The sequence below is a fragment of the Chenopodium album genome, chromosome 1 (genome assembly GCF_948465745.1).
Source record: "Chenopodium album chromosome 1, dcCheAlbu1.1, whole genome shotgun sequence".
Classification (NCBI taxonomy): domain Eukaryota; kingdom Viridiplantae; phylum Streptophyta; class Magnoliopsida; order Caryophyllales; family Amaranthaceae; genus Chenopodium; species Chenopodium album.
In genome coordinates, this window is record NC_137834.1 from 29914973 (window position 1) to 29929931 (window position 14959).

Below are 14959 nucleotides of genomic sequence, written 5' to 3' on the forward strand. Positions count from 1 at the left end.
GCCACAGCAGCAACCCGCATCTCCAAGTGCGGGGCTGGGCTTCGGCTGGGCTACTGGGGGGTCCTATGGTGCGGGTAGTAGGGCCGAAGCATGTGGGAGCATATGGGAAGCAAGTGGGGTGAGGGACATGTGGCACAAGGAGAGTATTGAGTGGGGAGAAAGTATGGTCCTCGACTCTTCAAGTGGTCCTCACCACCCTTTACATGTAATAGTGCCACTTGTAGATTTATTATTAGTTTGCATATCAATTTTAATTTAACCTAAAAATAAATTGAGGAATTTCATGATCCCACATTGATGGCATAGAAATTCCCACTCTCCCTCTTGCCTATAAATACCCATCTTGGGTTTTTAGGAAGAATGCTTGAGTAGGAGTTCAATAGAGCATTGCATTAGCAAAAACTCTTAAACTCACATAATACTCGGGTTTTGGTCGGACCTCGGTAACCTCGAGGTAACGGGCCTAAAAGTCTCTAGTAGTTTTTGCGGGTGGATTTCTGTAGGAGGCTCGCGTATTTTTGGAGCTCGAGCTTTCAAGTAAGAGCCCGTCTTTGAGGGCGAAGCACGCTTCAAAGGTAAATTCCGATTTTACCCTTTTGTGTTTATTTTTTATGCTTTACGGTTTTATTAATTGCGATTGGTTCCTTGGGTCGGGGTTGTTTATGCGGTGAGTCGGACTCACCAAACCCCAACAGCAGTATCGGATCCCTGCTCGTTTATTTTTAATTATCATATTTTTTCAAGGTATTTTTTATGGCTTAATTTTTTCTGGTTTGAGTTGCTAATTAGATTTGTAGCTCGTATTATCTATTTTAACCTCGTATTTCGACCCAAAAATAGTGAATTTTGGGTGGAAAAGGTGTTCTGAAAATGGTTTTACCCTTTTAAGATCCGGTTTTTAGCAAAAAAAACGACCAGAAATGCATTTATCGAGGTTTTTTTTTTCGTTTTTACTAAAAATTTTAAGTCTTTCTAATCTTGAAAATTAATTGCATATTTATGGTGGTTATGTAATTGGTTCAATACATATTTTATATGCAATTTAAAACCTCTTTAGGCATGAATACTTGGTGGTAATTTGTGTTTGAAAGCTTGGCTTTATTTTTCACATGATTGCAAATTAATTGCATTAAGTGTAAGAACTTTGTTTTTTGAGGCTTCTAAAGTGCTAAAGATTCAATATTTAATTATGTTAAGTGATTGAAACTTTAAAAGCTACTAAATTCCATGAATTTTATGTTGAACTTGGTTGTTTTAATCATTTTTGGTTGATTGGAAACATGAAGTTTCAAACTTTGTGATAGAAATTTGTTTATCTTCATATTGGAAGATATAATTTTTAAAGGATTCACAAATGTTAGTAGTTGGATTTTTCATTTGAACATTAAAGTTCATATTTTTCCAACTCCCTCTTACTTTGTCAAAAATCTCAAGATTAATTTAAATTGATTAAATTAATAATGAGAAAATGCCTTATTTATTTTGTTGCACCAAGTTAAACCAATTTAATTAAAGAATGGTTCTTGGGAATTATTTTGGTTAGATGCACTTTGGAAATTTTATTTTAAGTTAGACTTGTTTAAATTTTCAATTTTGCTCATTAAATTAGTTCTAAAATTAATTTAGAATTAATTATAAAGTCACACAAAATTTGGGATCAATCCCGAGGCTATGACACCCAAAACCAAGGCGGAAGCACCCTTGGCTGGCCGGGCTGCCATGGTGTTACGTGTAGCCACTGCCGTCGCTTGTGCGCACAACAGCAAGCAGTAGCACAGCAGCAGCACAGCAGCAACAACACGCTGCCATGGCTTGGTGCGTGTGTGCGTGCGTGTTGTGAGGGCTGTTGTGGTGCGGGTGATGGTGCACGTGCATCGTGTTTTTTGTGCATAGCTTGGTACATCATTAAGAGGAATATGCGTAGACGTTGCTTGCGTAGCAATGTAGTGTAATGAGTTCGTACAACATGGCCATCAAGGGCCACGTTATTGATGCGTGAAAGTTCGCTGATGTGGCGGGTGTAACGCTTAGCAACATCGGGCCCACTCCCACGTTCATTGAGCATCAAACGGTTGTGCGGGGTGTGAGCACTCCAAGTCTTAGTGCTAGGCACTTAGACATTTTGGACTACGTAATTTTTGCTTAAATTGTCGTTTTATTTATTTTTTTTATTTAATTAATATTTTGGAGGCTAGGCCTCGGTTTTGAGTGGCATTGGCAAAATTTATTTTGACAAAGTTTGGATTCTGAAGGCTTAATTAATTGGATTAATTAAGATGGATGCGGAATTTAGTGGGAGCTTCAATTATTAATTACGTCAATTACATAATCGGTTAAACAACTTTGACTAGTTTTAATTAGGCGAGTTAATCGGATTAACCACCTAGATTAGTTACTAGTGCGCGCGTTTGTTTAATGCATTATTACTTGTTTGTTGTTGTAAAATGCATGGACCATTCACAAATAGTGAATGGATGAATGGTATATATATTCTCTCACAGGTTTTATGAAATGGCAAGTGGTGGGACCCGATTAGGATAGAAAATACAGACTACGTGCCGTGATGTATTTTTGTAAATCTAAATACGGTCTACGCACCGTTGAGTATTTTTGTACCTTAATAATTAGACTAGTCCTAATGGTAGATACTAGTATTTGCATAGTTTTGTTAAGTCTTGAAGATGGAGTTTCTTGGAAGACGAAGCCTTGAAATTGCAAGTGAAGATCTTTTGAAGACTTGAAGATTTCAAGGGGTCATGCTAGTTGCCAATATGCATCTTATACTTATGCTTTATATTTATACTAGTGCTTATATATGAATGATATGTTAGATGCATTTTTAGGCTTTCTTTATGTTGCGATGATTAATTATGTTCACTTAAATCAACCAACATAGAAAACCTAGGTCCCTAATAATATTGAGTTAAACTTGCCTTTCCAAAACAATACTTGCACACCGAATGAGTGTAATGGTGGGCTATGCCAAAGCGAGGCACCATTACTACTTTGAGGAACGTAAGGCACACCGAGTGTGCATGATGGTTTTGGTTCAACTCATCGGTATGAGTGAGGAGTCCTCACATGCCGTGGTAAAAGAGATACATCGTCAAAATGCATTGGATGTGTAAGGAGGGTGATCCCATCATAAGGGGTACTCTCCTTAAATGCCCTTGGCCACTTAAAATCCTAGGACTTTACACTTGTTAAGGTGTAGTAAGATTTGAATTCCTGACTGTTTTGGGGACCTTGAATTAGAATTGATTCTATCATCACGCTTTTTTATAAGAAACAAGTAGGAGTCGCCAATGATTTTTAGGAAAAACTCATAAACCTCGTTCATGCCTTTCTTCCATGTGGAGTTCATTGAATAATTAGCACAAATCATAAGCTTACCCATGCCCAAATTGGTCTATAAACCAAAAATGAGTTCGGGAGCGAGGGTACTAAGATAATGTTCCTTTTAGAGGGGAATCGTCATCCTAGCCCTAGTACGGCCTCTACTAGCTCTTCCTTTTTCTCAATTTCATCACCAAACAATATATGCAACGCGATACCTAAAACTATGTTAGTTGATTTTATTTACAAACATTAATTCATGTAGGAATTACATTGCAAAGGTCGTTATTCTTATTTAATAATATTCGTGAAAGAACAACAAATAAACAAGATTCGTCTTGGCTTAGGTGATCAACCAACAATTATTTAATTCAATTCTAGTCTTTATTTAACGCAAGATACTATGTGGAATTGATTAATTAATTATTTTAAAAGTGATAAAACAATACTAATTAATTAATTAAAGTCCTTTTAAACAAGAAAATAAAGGTGATTTAACTAAGTGCTCGGGAATTTACCACTTCTCTTTGCTAGATCTCTGTTTAGAACACTTATGGACACCTTCTTGTTGGGGAACCTCCACCGGAGTAACAAAGTATCGAAAGGGTGAGTGTTTAGGACAAGAGGGCTAGGTTGCACAAGTTCACAAGTTATTTCGCCAGAGTTTTAGGTTAATTTCTCTGTCTTGAGGCCTCGGTTTAAGCATGTATTTATAGAGAAGGATTAGGTTTATGGTTTCGAGCAATCTGCCGCAGCAGGTGTCGTGCGTAACAAATGAAGTTGCGCGCGGCAACCCAGTGCAAGTTATAGAGTTGCGCAGTTATGTGCAGCGCAACTATTGTTCTTGCACACGGCTTTATGTTAAGATTCGATTTTATATTTTTCGTATAATTTCCGAATAATTACAAATCTTCCATAACGCAACTCTGGAAGTTGCGCTGGGTGTCGCGCGCAATTGAAATAGTTGTGCGTGGCAGCCCAGTGTGACTTTGTGAGTTGCGCGCGGCTTTTTCTGCGGCAGAACTAAGTTTTAACCTAGGCGCTCCTAAATCCGTTATTATTAGGGTTTAAGCACGGGCTTAAGCCTAATTATGATCGGGTTTAGTTAATTGGACCTTTGTTTTGGCTTTTTCTTTAATTTAGGCTAGTCTTTTGTGTTTTGTGGCTTAACCAGTTATCAATAAGTATTCTTCACTTTGATCCAACACGAAAATGGCTTTATTTATCGTCATTGCACTTCCTGTCGGGATAGGAGGCCAAAAGTAGATGTCTACAGGATGCGACGATTATCTAACTAAGAATGGCTCGGAGCCATTAGCAAGGTAATGCGTACCTTGGGATAACAAGTGTTAGGACAAGCCAAAGCATGCCTAAAATACTTGTTGATCCCTTGGATCTTGGAATCGCCTTATTTTCACAATATGGGGACAATTTTATGTGTAAATAAGACGTTAAATAAGTATTGAAATATGCATGAATTAAATTCAATCTTATTTAAGTATTTTTGAATGATTTATCATTAAAAATTCTTTCAATTGTAGAATCATGTCTTCAACTATCGACAACAATCCAATATTCCCATAACTTCCCGAGAAGTTATCATTTAGCTTGAATTTGGTAAACTTCAAGAAATGGGAAGAGGAACTCCGTTTGACCCTCCGCAATTGCTACCTAGAGCATATCTTGGATACGCCCATCCCGAGTTTCTACTCAAAAGGGATTATGAGCGATATGGCTCATGAGGAATGGAGTTATGATTGCAAGAGAGTCACTCGACTCATGGCAAACTCCATACCGGAACAGTGGAAGAAGAGATTCTCCAACTACCTTCCGGATGTACTTATCAAGGCTTTAGAAGATGTGGTCAATTTAAGGGTAACAAAGAGCGATAAGGGAAACTATGATGGACTCGTGGAAGAAGTGACTAGGTCATTGTCTAAACATGAGGATCAAGCCACCGCAAGATGGGTGTCTCAGCAAAGAGAGGCAAGAAGTGTGGGCTAGGGTCTATAGTGCAAGACTTAGACCTGGGATGCCACTTTAAGCCCATGTGCAAAAGATGACAAGGTTATTCAACCATCTGGAACTGATTGGTAAACCGGTGGAGGATGAGGAAGCGGCTCATATGCTTTTAAGCTCCCTCCACTCGGGGTACGTTGCAATTAAGATGCAACTTACCAACAATCGGAACAAACTATCCTACAAGGAAGTTGTCCAAGAGCTCTAGAAAACCTATTCTTGCAAGGCGGCTAAGTTTGCTCTAAGGCTCAAGAAGAAGGAGTTCAAAAACAAGTCTAAGATGCGGTGCTTCTATTGTAGTAAGCAAGACCACTACAAAAGAGAACGTAGCGAGTATCTGGAAGATGAGGCAAGAGGAAAGAAAGCCTCAATCTCAGGTATCATCTTGACACTTGAAAATAAGCAATTTATAAGGTATTAGATACCGGAAAATTGACTCACTTTATGCTCCTATTTCAGGAACAAAATGAGCGATGTTTTTCAAGTGGTCATGAGTACACAAGTGGAAGATGAAAAAACTCTATCAAAGAAAGCTTGTAATCTCATGTATTTTGTCTAAATTCTAAAACTTGCTAAGTTTTATCTACCATACTTTGATCTTGCGATGTTGGACGTCATTTTAACCTTAATCACAAGACCTTTTGTTTCATGTCTTGTTTATATTTATGGAAATGACACCTTTTGTGTGTTTAGACAAAATTGTTTATGATGATAACAAAAGAGCTAAGAACATGGAGTCAAGTCAAACTTACTTGTGGCATGTCGTCTTGGCCACATTAACATCAAACGCATCAAGAAACTTCTACAAGAAGGCATTCTAGACTCATTTGATTTAGAATCATTTGAAAATTGCGAAGGATGTTTACTAGGAAAGATGATAAAGCAACCATTACCCAAGTTAGGGAGAAAGGGCCGGTGACTTATTGGGCCTAATACACACCGATGTGTGTGGGCCAATGAGTACACTCGCAAGGAATGGTTATCGGTATTTCATAACCTTCACAGACGACTATAGTAGATATGGCTATGTCTATCTAATGTCACACAAAGCTGAATCGTTTGATAAATACAAAGAATTTTAGAGTGAACTTGGCAATAAAATTTAAGTGCTTCGATCGGATCGAGGTGGCAAATATTTGAGCCAAGAATTCGATGACCATCTAAAAGAACATGGGATACTTTCAAAATTGACACCTCCGGGAACTCCTCAATGGAACGGAGTATCCGAAAGGAGAAATCGAACCTTGTTAGACATGGTACGATCGACTATGGGTCTTAGTGAAGTTCCAATCTCTTTCTGGAGACATGCACTTTTAACTGTGGCACTTACACTGAATCGTGCTCCGTCAAAAGCTGTGGAAAAGACTCCATATGAATTATTGACGAAGAAACCTCCTAGGTTGACTTTTCTAAAGATTTGGGGATGCGAAGCATATGTCAAGAGACTCATGTCTGACAAACTTCATCTAAAATCTGACAAGGTTTTCTTTGTGGGGTATCCAAAAGAAACCAAGGGGTATTACTTCTACAACAAATCCGAGAACAAAGTGTTTGTTGCTCGTGATGGTGTCTTTTTTTGGAGAAGGAGCATCTTTCCAAAATGACAAGTGGGAGGAAAATCGAACTCGATGAATTGAAGTTTGAGAGGACAAGCAACAAGGACAAATTGACAATCAAAGTGCTCACAAAGCATCTGTTGACATTGGTTAAAGTCAAAATATGCAAAGTTAAACCGACAATGCAAATGCTCAGTCCATTACCCTACGTAGGTATTAGAGGCCGAGATCTCAACCTGATAGATATCTCGGATTGTTTTTAACCGAGAATCAAGACATCCTAATCATGGGTGGAGATAAGCCGACAACCTACAAGCAAGCTATGACGAGCCCCGACTCTGCAAAATGGCAAGAGGCCATGAAATCCAAAATAGACTCCATGTTTGAAAATCAAGTATGGGACTTGGTTGATTTACCCGAAGGTTACACACCTATCGGATGTAAATGGATTTTCAAGTTGAAAACCGACAAAGATGGAAATGTATTCATTTACAAAGCTAGACTGGTAGCAAAAGGTTACAGACAAGTTCATGGGATTGATTACGATGAAACCTTTTCTCCCGTTGCAATGCTTAAGTCTGTTTGGATTTTTCTAGCGATTGCTGCATATTACAATTATGAAATATGGAAAATGGACGTCAAAATTGCCTTCGTCAATGGAATTTTGGAAGAAACTGTGTACATGACACCGCCTGAAGGTTTTGTCGACCAAAACAGTGCTAGAAAGGTATGCAAGCTTAAGAAGGCCATTTATGGATTAAAGCAAGCAAGTAGAAGTTGGAATCTACGATTCGATGAATCCATTAGTAAATTTGGTTTTATCAAAAATCCAGATGAGTCTTGTGTTTACGAGAAGGTCAGTGGGAGTGACATTGCCTTCCTAGTCTTATATGTCGACGACATCTTGCTCATTGGAAACAACATTCCGTTATTAGAGTTTGTAAAGGCTTGGCTCGGAAAATGTTTTTCAATGAAAGACTTGGGAGAGGCTCATTACATATTAGGCATCAAGATCTATAGGGATAGATCAAAGAGGATGATAGGATTGAGTCAAAGTACTTATATTGATAAGGTACTTGCTCGATTCCACATGGAAGGAGCCAAGAGAGGCCACCTACCCATGTCACATGGCATAACCCTAAGCAAGAATTAGTGTCCAAAGACACCTGATGAGCGGGAAAGGATGAATGAGATTCCATATGCTTCGCTTATTGGATCAATCATGTATGCCATGATATGTACTAGGCCAGATGTATCGTATGCCTTGAGCGCTACGAGCCGATACCAATCAGACCCAAGAGAGGCGCATTGGACTGTGGCCAAGAATATCCTAAAGTACCTGAAAAGGAACAAGGATAAATTCCTGGTCTATGGCGGTAGAGATGAATTGGTTGTTGAGGGATACACCGACGCAAGCTTCCAGACAGATAGAGAGGACTTCAAGTCACAGTCTGGGTACATATTTTGTCTCAATGGAGGAGCGTTTAGTTGAAAGAGTGCTAAGCAAAGCACAACTGCTGATTCTACAACCGAAGCCGAATACTTGGCAGCATCTGAGGCAGCTAAGGAGGCAGTTTGGATTCGCAAGTTCATTGGGGAACTTGATGTTGAACCCTCCATCAAGGGTCCAATAGATCTTTACTGTGACAACAATGGGGCTATTGTTCAGGCTAAAGAGCCTCGAGAACATTAGAAGGTCAAACATGTCAAAAGGCGATTTCACATAATTAGAGAATGGAAATCAGAAGGTGAAATCAGAATTCGCAAAGTTGGAAGGGATGATAATGTAGCCGATCCACTTACTAAACCTCTGTCTCAAGTGAAGCACAACAAACACGTTGAGGCAATGGGAATCGAGCATATTGGAAACTGGCTTTGATTTCCTTATTTTAGTGTTTTAATTAAATTTTGGACAATGTTGATGTAAAACACTATGATGAACCATTCAGTTTTGGAGTAATTAAATTTTCATGCGATTTAAATCACTCCGTTTCTATTTAATTGTGGTTTAGAATTAAATAATGAGTCCATTCGATTTAAAGAATATTAAAAAAAAATAGGGTATCAAGACAATGTCTTGGATAAAGAAACACCTATTAAGTGAAAATTGAATATTTTAATCGAAAATTATCCCTAATCAAGGTCATTTATATGGTGGACGATTAATGACGAATAGAGATTAGTGTGTAGTATGATTTACAGCACCGTTTCTTATGCTATAAGGACGTAAATACTTTGCACAGGTATTGGTTTAGAACCATACTGGATCGACCTATGAGAATACTTTAAGAGATTCAAAATTGTCATAAATATATTTCTCATTATTGCTATCGAAACTCTTTTCCTTGACCATGAGTATTGTGAGGTCTCTTGTTTGAGTACTAGTCCGTTTTTGATGTCGGTCAAACGTCTGCCGTAATTGGGGATTATAACGACGGCTATCAGGCGGCTAGGTCCTCTTAGTAAGAGAAGCTACATTATAAGACTGGGAATATGACAAGGGAATAAACGCGTCGTCAATTGTCTATCCCTAGATCAAATACAATTTATACAACCTAAACAAACCTAATACGAGTATAAGGCAAGCATAGGGGTCGAACCACAGAGAACAGTAAACACCACCAAATGTTATCGACAATTAAGCTAGTCCGGAATAGGGGATAAATAAACTAAAGTCTAAAAATGCTAAAACAAGAAATAAAACATTAAGGCACCAAGGGAAATGGGTAGGTGAAGTTGACGCTTGACCATACAATAACAAAGTAGCATATCAATGGTAAACTAAACATGCATGAATACCGAAGTAAAGGGTCCAATCTAGCCGCCTTCCGGGGTCAATTGGCTTCTCCTATCATAGCCTCTATGTTTCCACATTAGAACCATATACTAGGAGGTACTATTAAATAACAATCGATAGTAATGAATCTCAACTAAGTCAACTTCCGTTACTTGTTAGTAAAGACTCATCTTTGATCAACTAACAATGTGCACTTGCAAGAAAGACCAAAGAATATCAAGCATGCAAAGACTTTAATCACCATTAACATAACCCCAACATTAAAAGCATGAACAATTAGAAACTACACCATCCCCACACCCTTGGCTAGATAACTACTCACAAATCATGTTGAAAACAATATCAATCATCAAATCAATAAGCATCAACATGATTAATAAGCAAAGAAGAAAAATAAAAGCAAATAAACAAAATCAAGAACAAAGGTAAAGAAAGAGAGTAAGAAATTGCTCATTAATTGAAGATGAAGGTCTACAAAGGATTGAACAAGCTCCTTCTTCAAAATCCAAGTTCATTAATGAAGAAAACCTCACTTTCTCTCTCTACCAAAGAAGACTAATCCTAACCTAGCTTAAAACTAAAACTAATTAGAGAGAGGAATGGATAGTTATTCCCTCCCCCTCTAATTACCCCAAAATTGGGTATTTATACTAAGCTAATAAAACTAGGAAAAATAGAAACATAAAAGAAGGAAATAAAATAAAGAAAGAAAAGGAAATAAAAAGAAAATAAAAGAGAAAAGAAAACAAAAGAGAAAAGAAATAAGAAAAGGAAAAGGAAAAGAAAATAAAAATAAAATAAAAAGAAAAATAAAAAAAAAACCAAAATCCCAAAAAAAAACATCAGACCCGATTTCCCTCTTCTTCTCCTTCACATTGGCTGCTCTATCTCCATTGAAACGCACCACCATCACCACCGTTTATCAACTATCATCATCAAATCGAGGCCGTCCATCTTCATTAAAACCCATGTGTGAAGCTCGTGGAGCGGTTCGGTCGAACCATGGGTTGGTGCGGCCGAACTACGGGGTTGGTTCGGTCGAACCATGGGTATGTTCGACCACTCCTCTTCAATTAAAGAAACCCACAAAGTCTCTGACTCGAACTTCGACCGAACCACCAACGGTTTGCCCGAACCCGATTGAAATCGAATTTGCTCTGATTTGGGGCTGTTGCTGTGCGAATTGGTGATGAAATGGCGCAATTGCTGCTGTAATTGATGCTGGTGGCTTGCGGTTGGTGGTTTGTGATGGCTGGTTTGTTGCGTGAGGGAGGTACAGGAGCTGCTCTATGGTTTCGGTGGTGAGGTGGAGTTAATTGGTGGCTGCTGTTGCTGGTTTGTGGTTGGTGTGAGGGATGCGGGGTGATTGCGGTGGTCAGGTGCGGCTGGTGGTAATTGGTGGTTGAAGGTTGGTCTGGTGGCGTTGCAGGGTGATGCGGGCTGCTGTGAGGCTGGGTTGCGGTTTGTTTGTGTTGGTGCTGCTGCGGCTCGCGTGTGTTGGTTGTGATGTGGTCAGGTGGTTTGGTGGTGGCTGGTGCTGCGGGGTGAAGTACGTGGTGGCTGTTGGTGATGGTAAATGGGTTGGTGGTAATTGTTGTTGGCTGATTGGATGGGAAAGAGGAGCAGGGGAATTATTGTTGTTGCTGATGGTGTGGTGTAGGATAATGAAGGGTGCGGTGATGTTTAAGCTGGCAGCAACAGGGCAGCAGCTTTAGAACAAATAAAGTGAAATAAAATACGAAAATAGACTAAAGCTAATAAAATAAAGAAAATAAACTAAAACGCTCCAACACTACCAAATAAACAAGAAACTTTATTAAAGAGAAAACAAGAGAAAGAAAGGGAAAATAAGATAAAATAAACACGAAAATGACTCTAAAACTACTCCCTAAGAGTGACATAAATGTCACTCATCAAATTCCCCCAAGCTAAACCTTTTCTCGTCCTCGAGCAAAGCTAAGGCAAAAGAGAACAAGATGGAATTATTAAAGGCAAAAGAAACAAAATAGAAACAAAGAGAAAGAATGTACACTAACTCACTGCCGTAGGAATCACGGATGCATTTAGCGTATGCATCAAGCCCTTTAAACCCCTATGTCGCCAAAGAGGACGAGTAAGCTCTCGTGAGGGTTTCCTAAGAGGTTTAACCCACAACTCTCGACAAAAACCAAGGCAAGGCAACAAAAGGAAAAAGGAAAAGGAACACTAAGAGAAAAGGCGAAACACAAGCTCATGTATGGACAAGAAATAAGGACGAGTACTAATGAATGCAAACCTTTCTAAATGGACAAATGTATGCAAGTTCCAAGATGTCAATGGTTGATTGAAACATAACACATGCTAAGCATAGAGAACTACTTAGGACTCAATCCACCCTAGCCCCAACCAATCGGGCCACGTTCTCTCCACTAGCTTCAAATCAACCCTTAAGCTAGCTTCTCAAGATTCCACAAAGGAACCGGAAAAAGATAAAGAAATGAAAAACTTTGAGAAGGTAATCCCGACGTCTCAACTATGCATACTCTTTCCATAGATTTGAAGTCTATCTCCCTCCACCGTTCTTTTGACCTAAACCACTAGAGTCGAAGGGTCTTTTTATTGGTTGTAACGTAAGGCTAAGGGTTAAGGCGGGGTAAAAATTTAAAATTTGGTGATAATTCCTAAGTGAAGCAAAAAGTGCGGCCGACACTCAAAAATAACTCAAGAATTCACTAAATATCAAGCAAAAATACCACTAATGCCATTCCCCAAGCTTATTCAACACAAACACACAAAATATACAAAATGAAGGAACGATCCCCCAAGCTTGAACAAAGCATTGTCCTCAATGCTTAAACTAGGGAAGAAAACGAAACCATCGAAAATATTTTTGTTGTTTTTGTTTCTTTTCCAATTTTTTTCTCTTTTTTTTTTTTTTTAACTTTATTCACTGTCCTTGCCTTTTTTAATTTTGGACGGATTTTTCTTGAAACTTCACTTGATTTTCATAAATTTGCATATTTCTTTACAAGCTCAACTCTAACCAAATCTCAAAGTGCTTCTTGTTTATAATCAACAAATCAAAACTTAAACCTCACATGCCAATGCTTCACTAACTAAGAGGTTGGTAAACATAGGCCATTAGGTTTGTAATGTGGTTTAAACAAGAGCGGGAAACAATAAGGCTCAAATTGGTTAGCAAGTAGGTTTATGCAAAATAGAAAATCAAATTTGTAACAAAACAAAAAGAAGATAAAAAAAAAAAAAAAGAAGTGCCCTTTTCCTCCCCTAGAGTGCTTCGGTCACGATCTTGGGAGCTATAAGTCAAAACAAGGATCAAGACATGCATAGCTAAGGATCCAAATGCGCCACACAACAAAGTGATGAAGGCTAGAACAATGATACCTCACACGGGATTATAACGAAGCAAATACCAACTAGGGGTGCCAAATCCACTATAGAGAGCAACACCATCTTACCACATACCCGTGAACTAGGGCTTCATGGATTCCTAAAAGTTCTTAACCCGGCTACCTTAGCATGTAATATCCTAGAGTCAACCAATGACACTCTCAAATCGTGCACACATTAACCACTTAGGAAGAAAGACATTCAAGAGTAAACAAATCCAAAAGATATAATGTCCAATTAAGAACAAACAAAACACAATTTTGCTAAACTTGCCTAGAAGTAAACAAAAATCTTTTTGGATTTTCCAAAAGCATGAAAAACATGGAAATGCATATACTCACGTGCATGGCATATATGAATCAACATCCCACCAAACATGATAGAATACCCTCCCCCAAGCTTGAATGAAACCAAGCTTTCAAATCATAAACAATGAAACCAAGGAGGGGAATACAAGGAAAAATTAATCCAACATTACCAACACATGATCTTCAAGTCACAATAAGTAAGAGAGAGAGGGAAAAGAAGGATATTACCGGATATGGGGTAAATTCAAAATCACACAAAAAACCCGAAATAACCTCATATGAGCCATAATCTCTACAAATAAGGCTTGAATTCCACATGATAGGTAAGTTGAGGCACATTTCCTTGATTCTTGATCATCACCAATGCGCAAGAGTATATCAAGTTGTGTACCTAGAAAGGAATACAAACACATCCATGTGAGAAAATCTAATCTAAAAACAAAAGAAAATGAAAGCAATAAAACACGGGTTACTTCCTGCAAAGGCTTGTTTAACGTCCAAGCGAGACCGCTCTAGGAAATAAAAATTCAACGCACGCAAGAGCTTGTCAAATGCACTACTACACATTTCATGGGGGTGTAAATAGGCAAATGACGGAATAAGAACGTGCAACAAAATCATTGCACGCAAGTGAAGAGGGAGATGCCAAAAGAAAGAAGAAGAAGGATCGAAAGGAAACTCAAGAAAGTAAGAAGTAGAAGAAGGAAAAGAATAGTGGAAAGAAAAGGAAAAAGGCAAATCCTCATCACATAATTTTTGGTTGACAAAATTCCTCTCTTCCTCAATGATGATGGAATGAGGGACATGAAAATCATCCATAGAGGGCGGCTTCCCAATAGGTTATTTGAGATAGGAAGGGAGAGAAGTAGGGTAAGGAAGGATGTGGTTGAACCTTAGAGAAAAAGGGGTATGAGAAACGGGAAAAGGGGTAGCTACTCCCTCACCACAAGGTCTCACATCGCCAATGAGAGCATGAAAATCAATCATAGCATCCTCAAATGAAGGGCACTCACGATCTACACCTCCCTCAGGCTCAAAAACTCCAAGGGAATCAACCTTATCCTCCTTTTTACCACAATAGACAACCTTTCCTTCAACTATCTCAAAACCCAAGGTCCCAAAATCGTGCATGAATGGAGGTAGATTCATCTCAAACTCATCTAAGTCCCAAGAAGCATTCTCGATGAAATCATCCAATAATCTATAAGTCCTCATATGACTCTTGAAAAATATGTGGGACATTACCTCAAAAGAGTCTATATACTCGTAGATTGAAGGGTCACAAACATACACTTGAGACTCATCAAGATGGGAAAGAGGATTAGGATTTTCAAAATCAACACTCTCTTCATTCTCTACTCCTTCACCATCACTCGAATGCTCTCTAATGGGATCCTCACTCATATGGGGAAGAGAAGAAAAAGGAAGGGCATTTTCTTGAGAGTTGGCTAATTGGAGAATTTGGCTCTCAAGCATCTTCATTCTAGCTTCTGTCTCCCTATTCTCAACTTCCCTCATCTCGTTATACTTCTCCATCATCTCCATTATCCTCA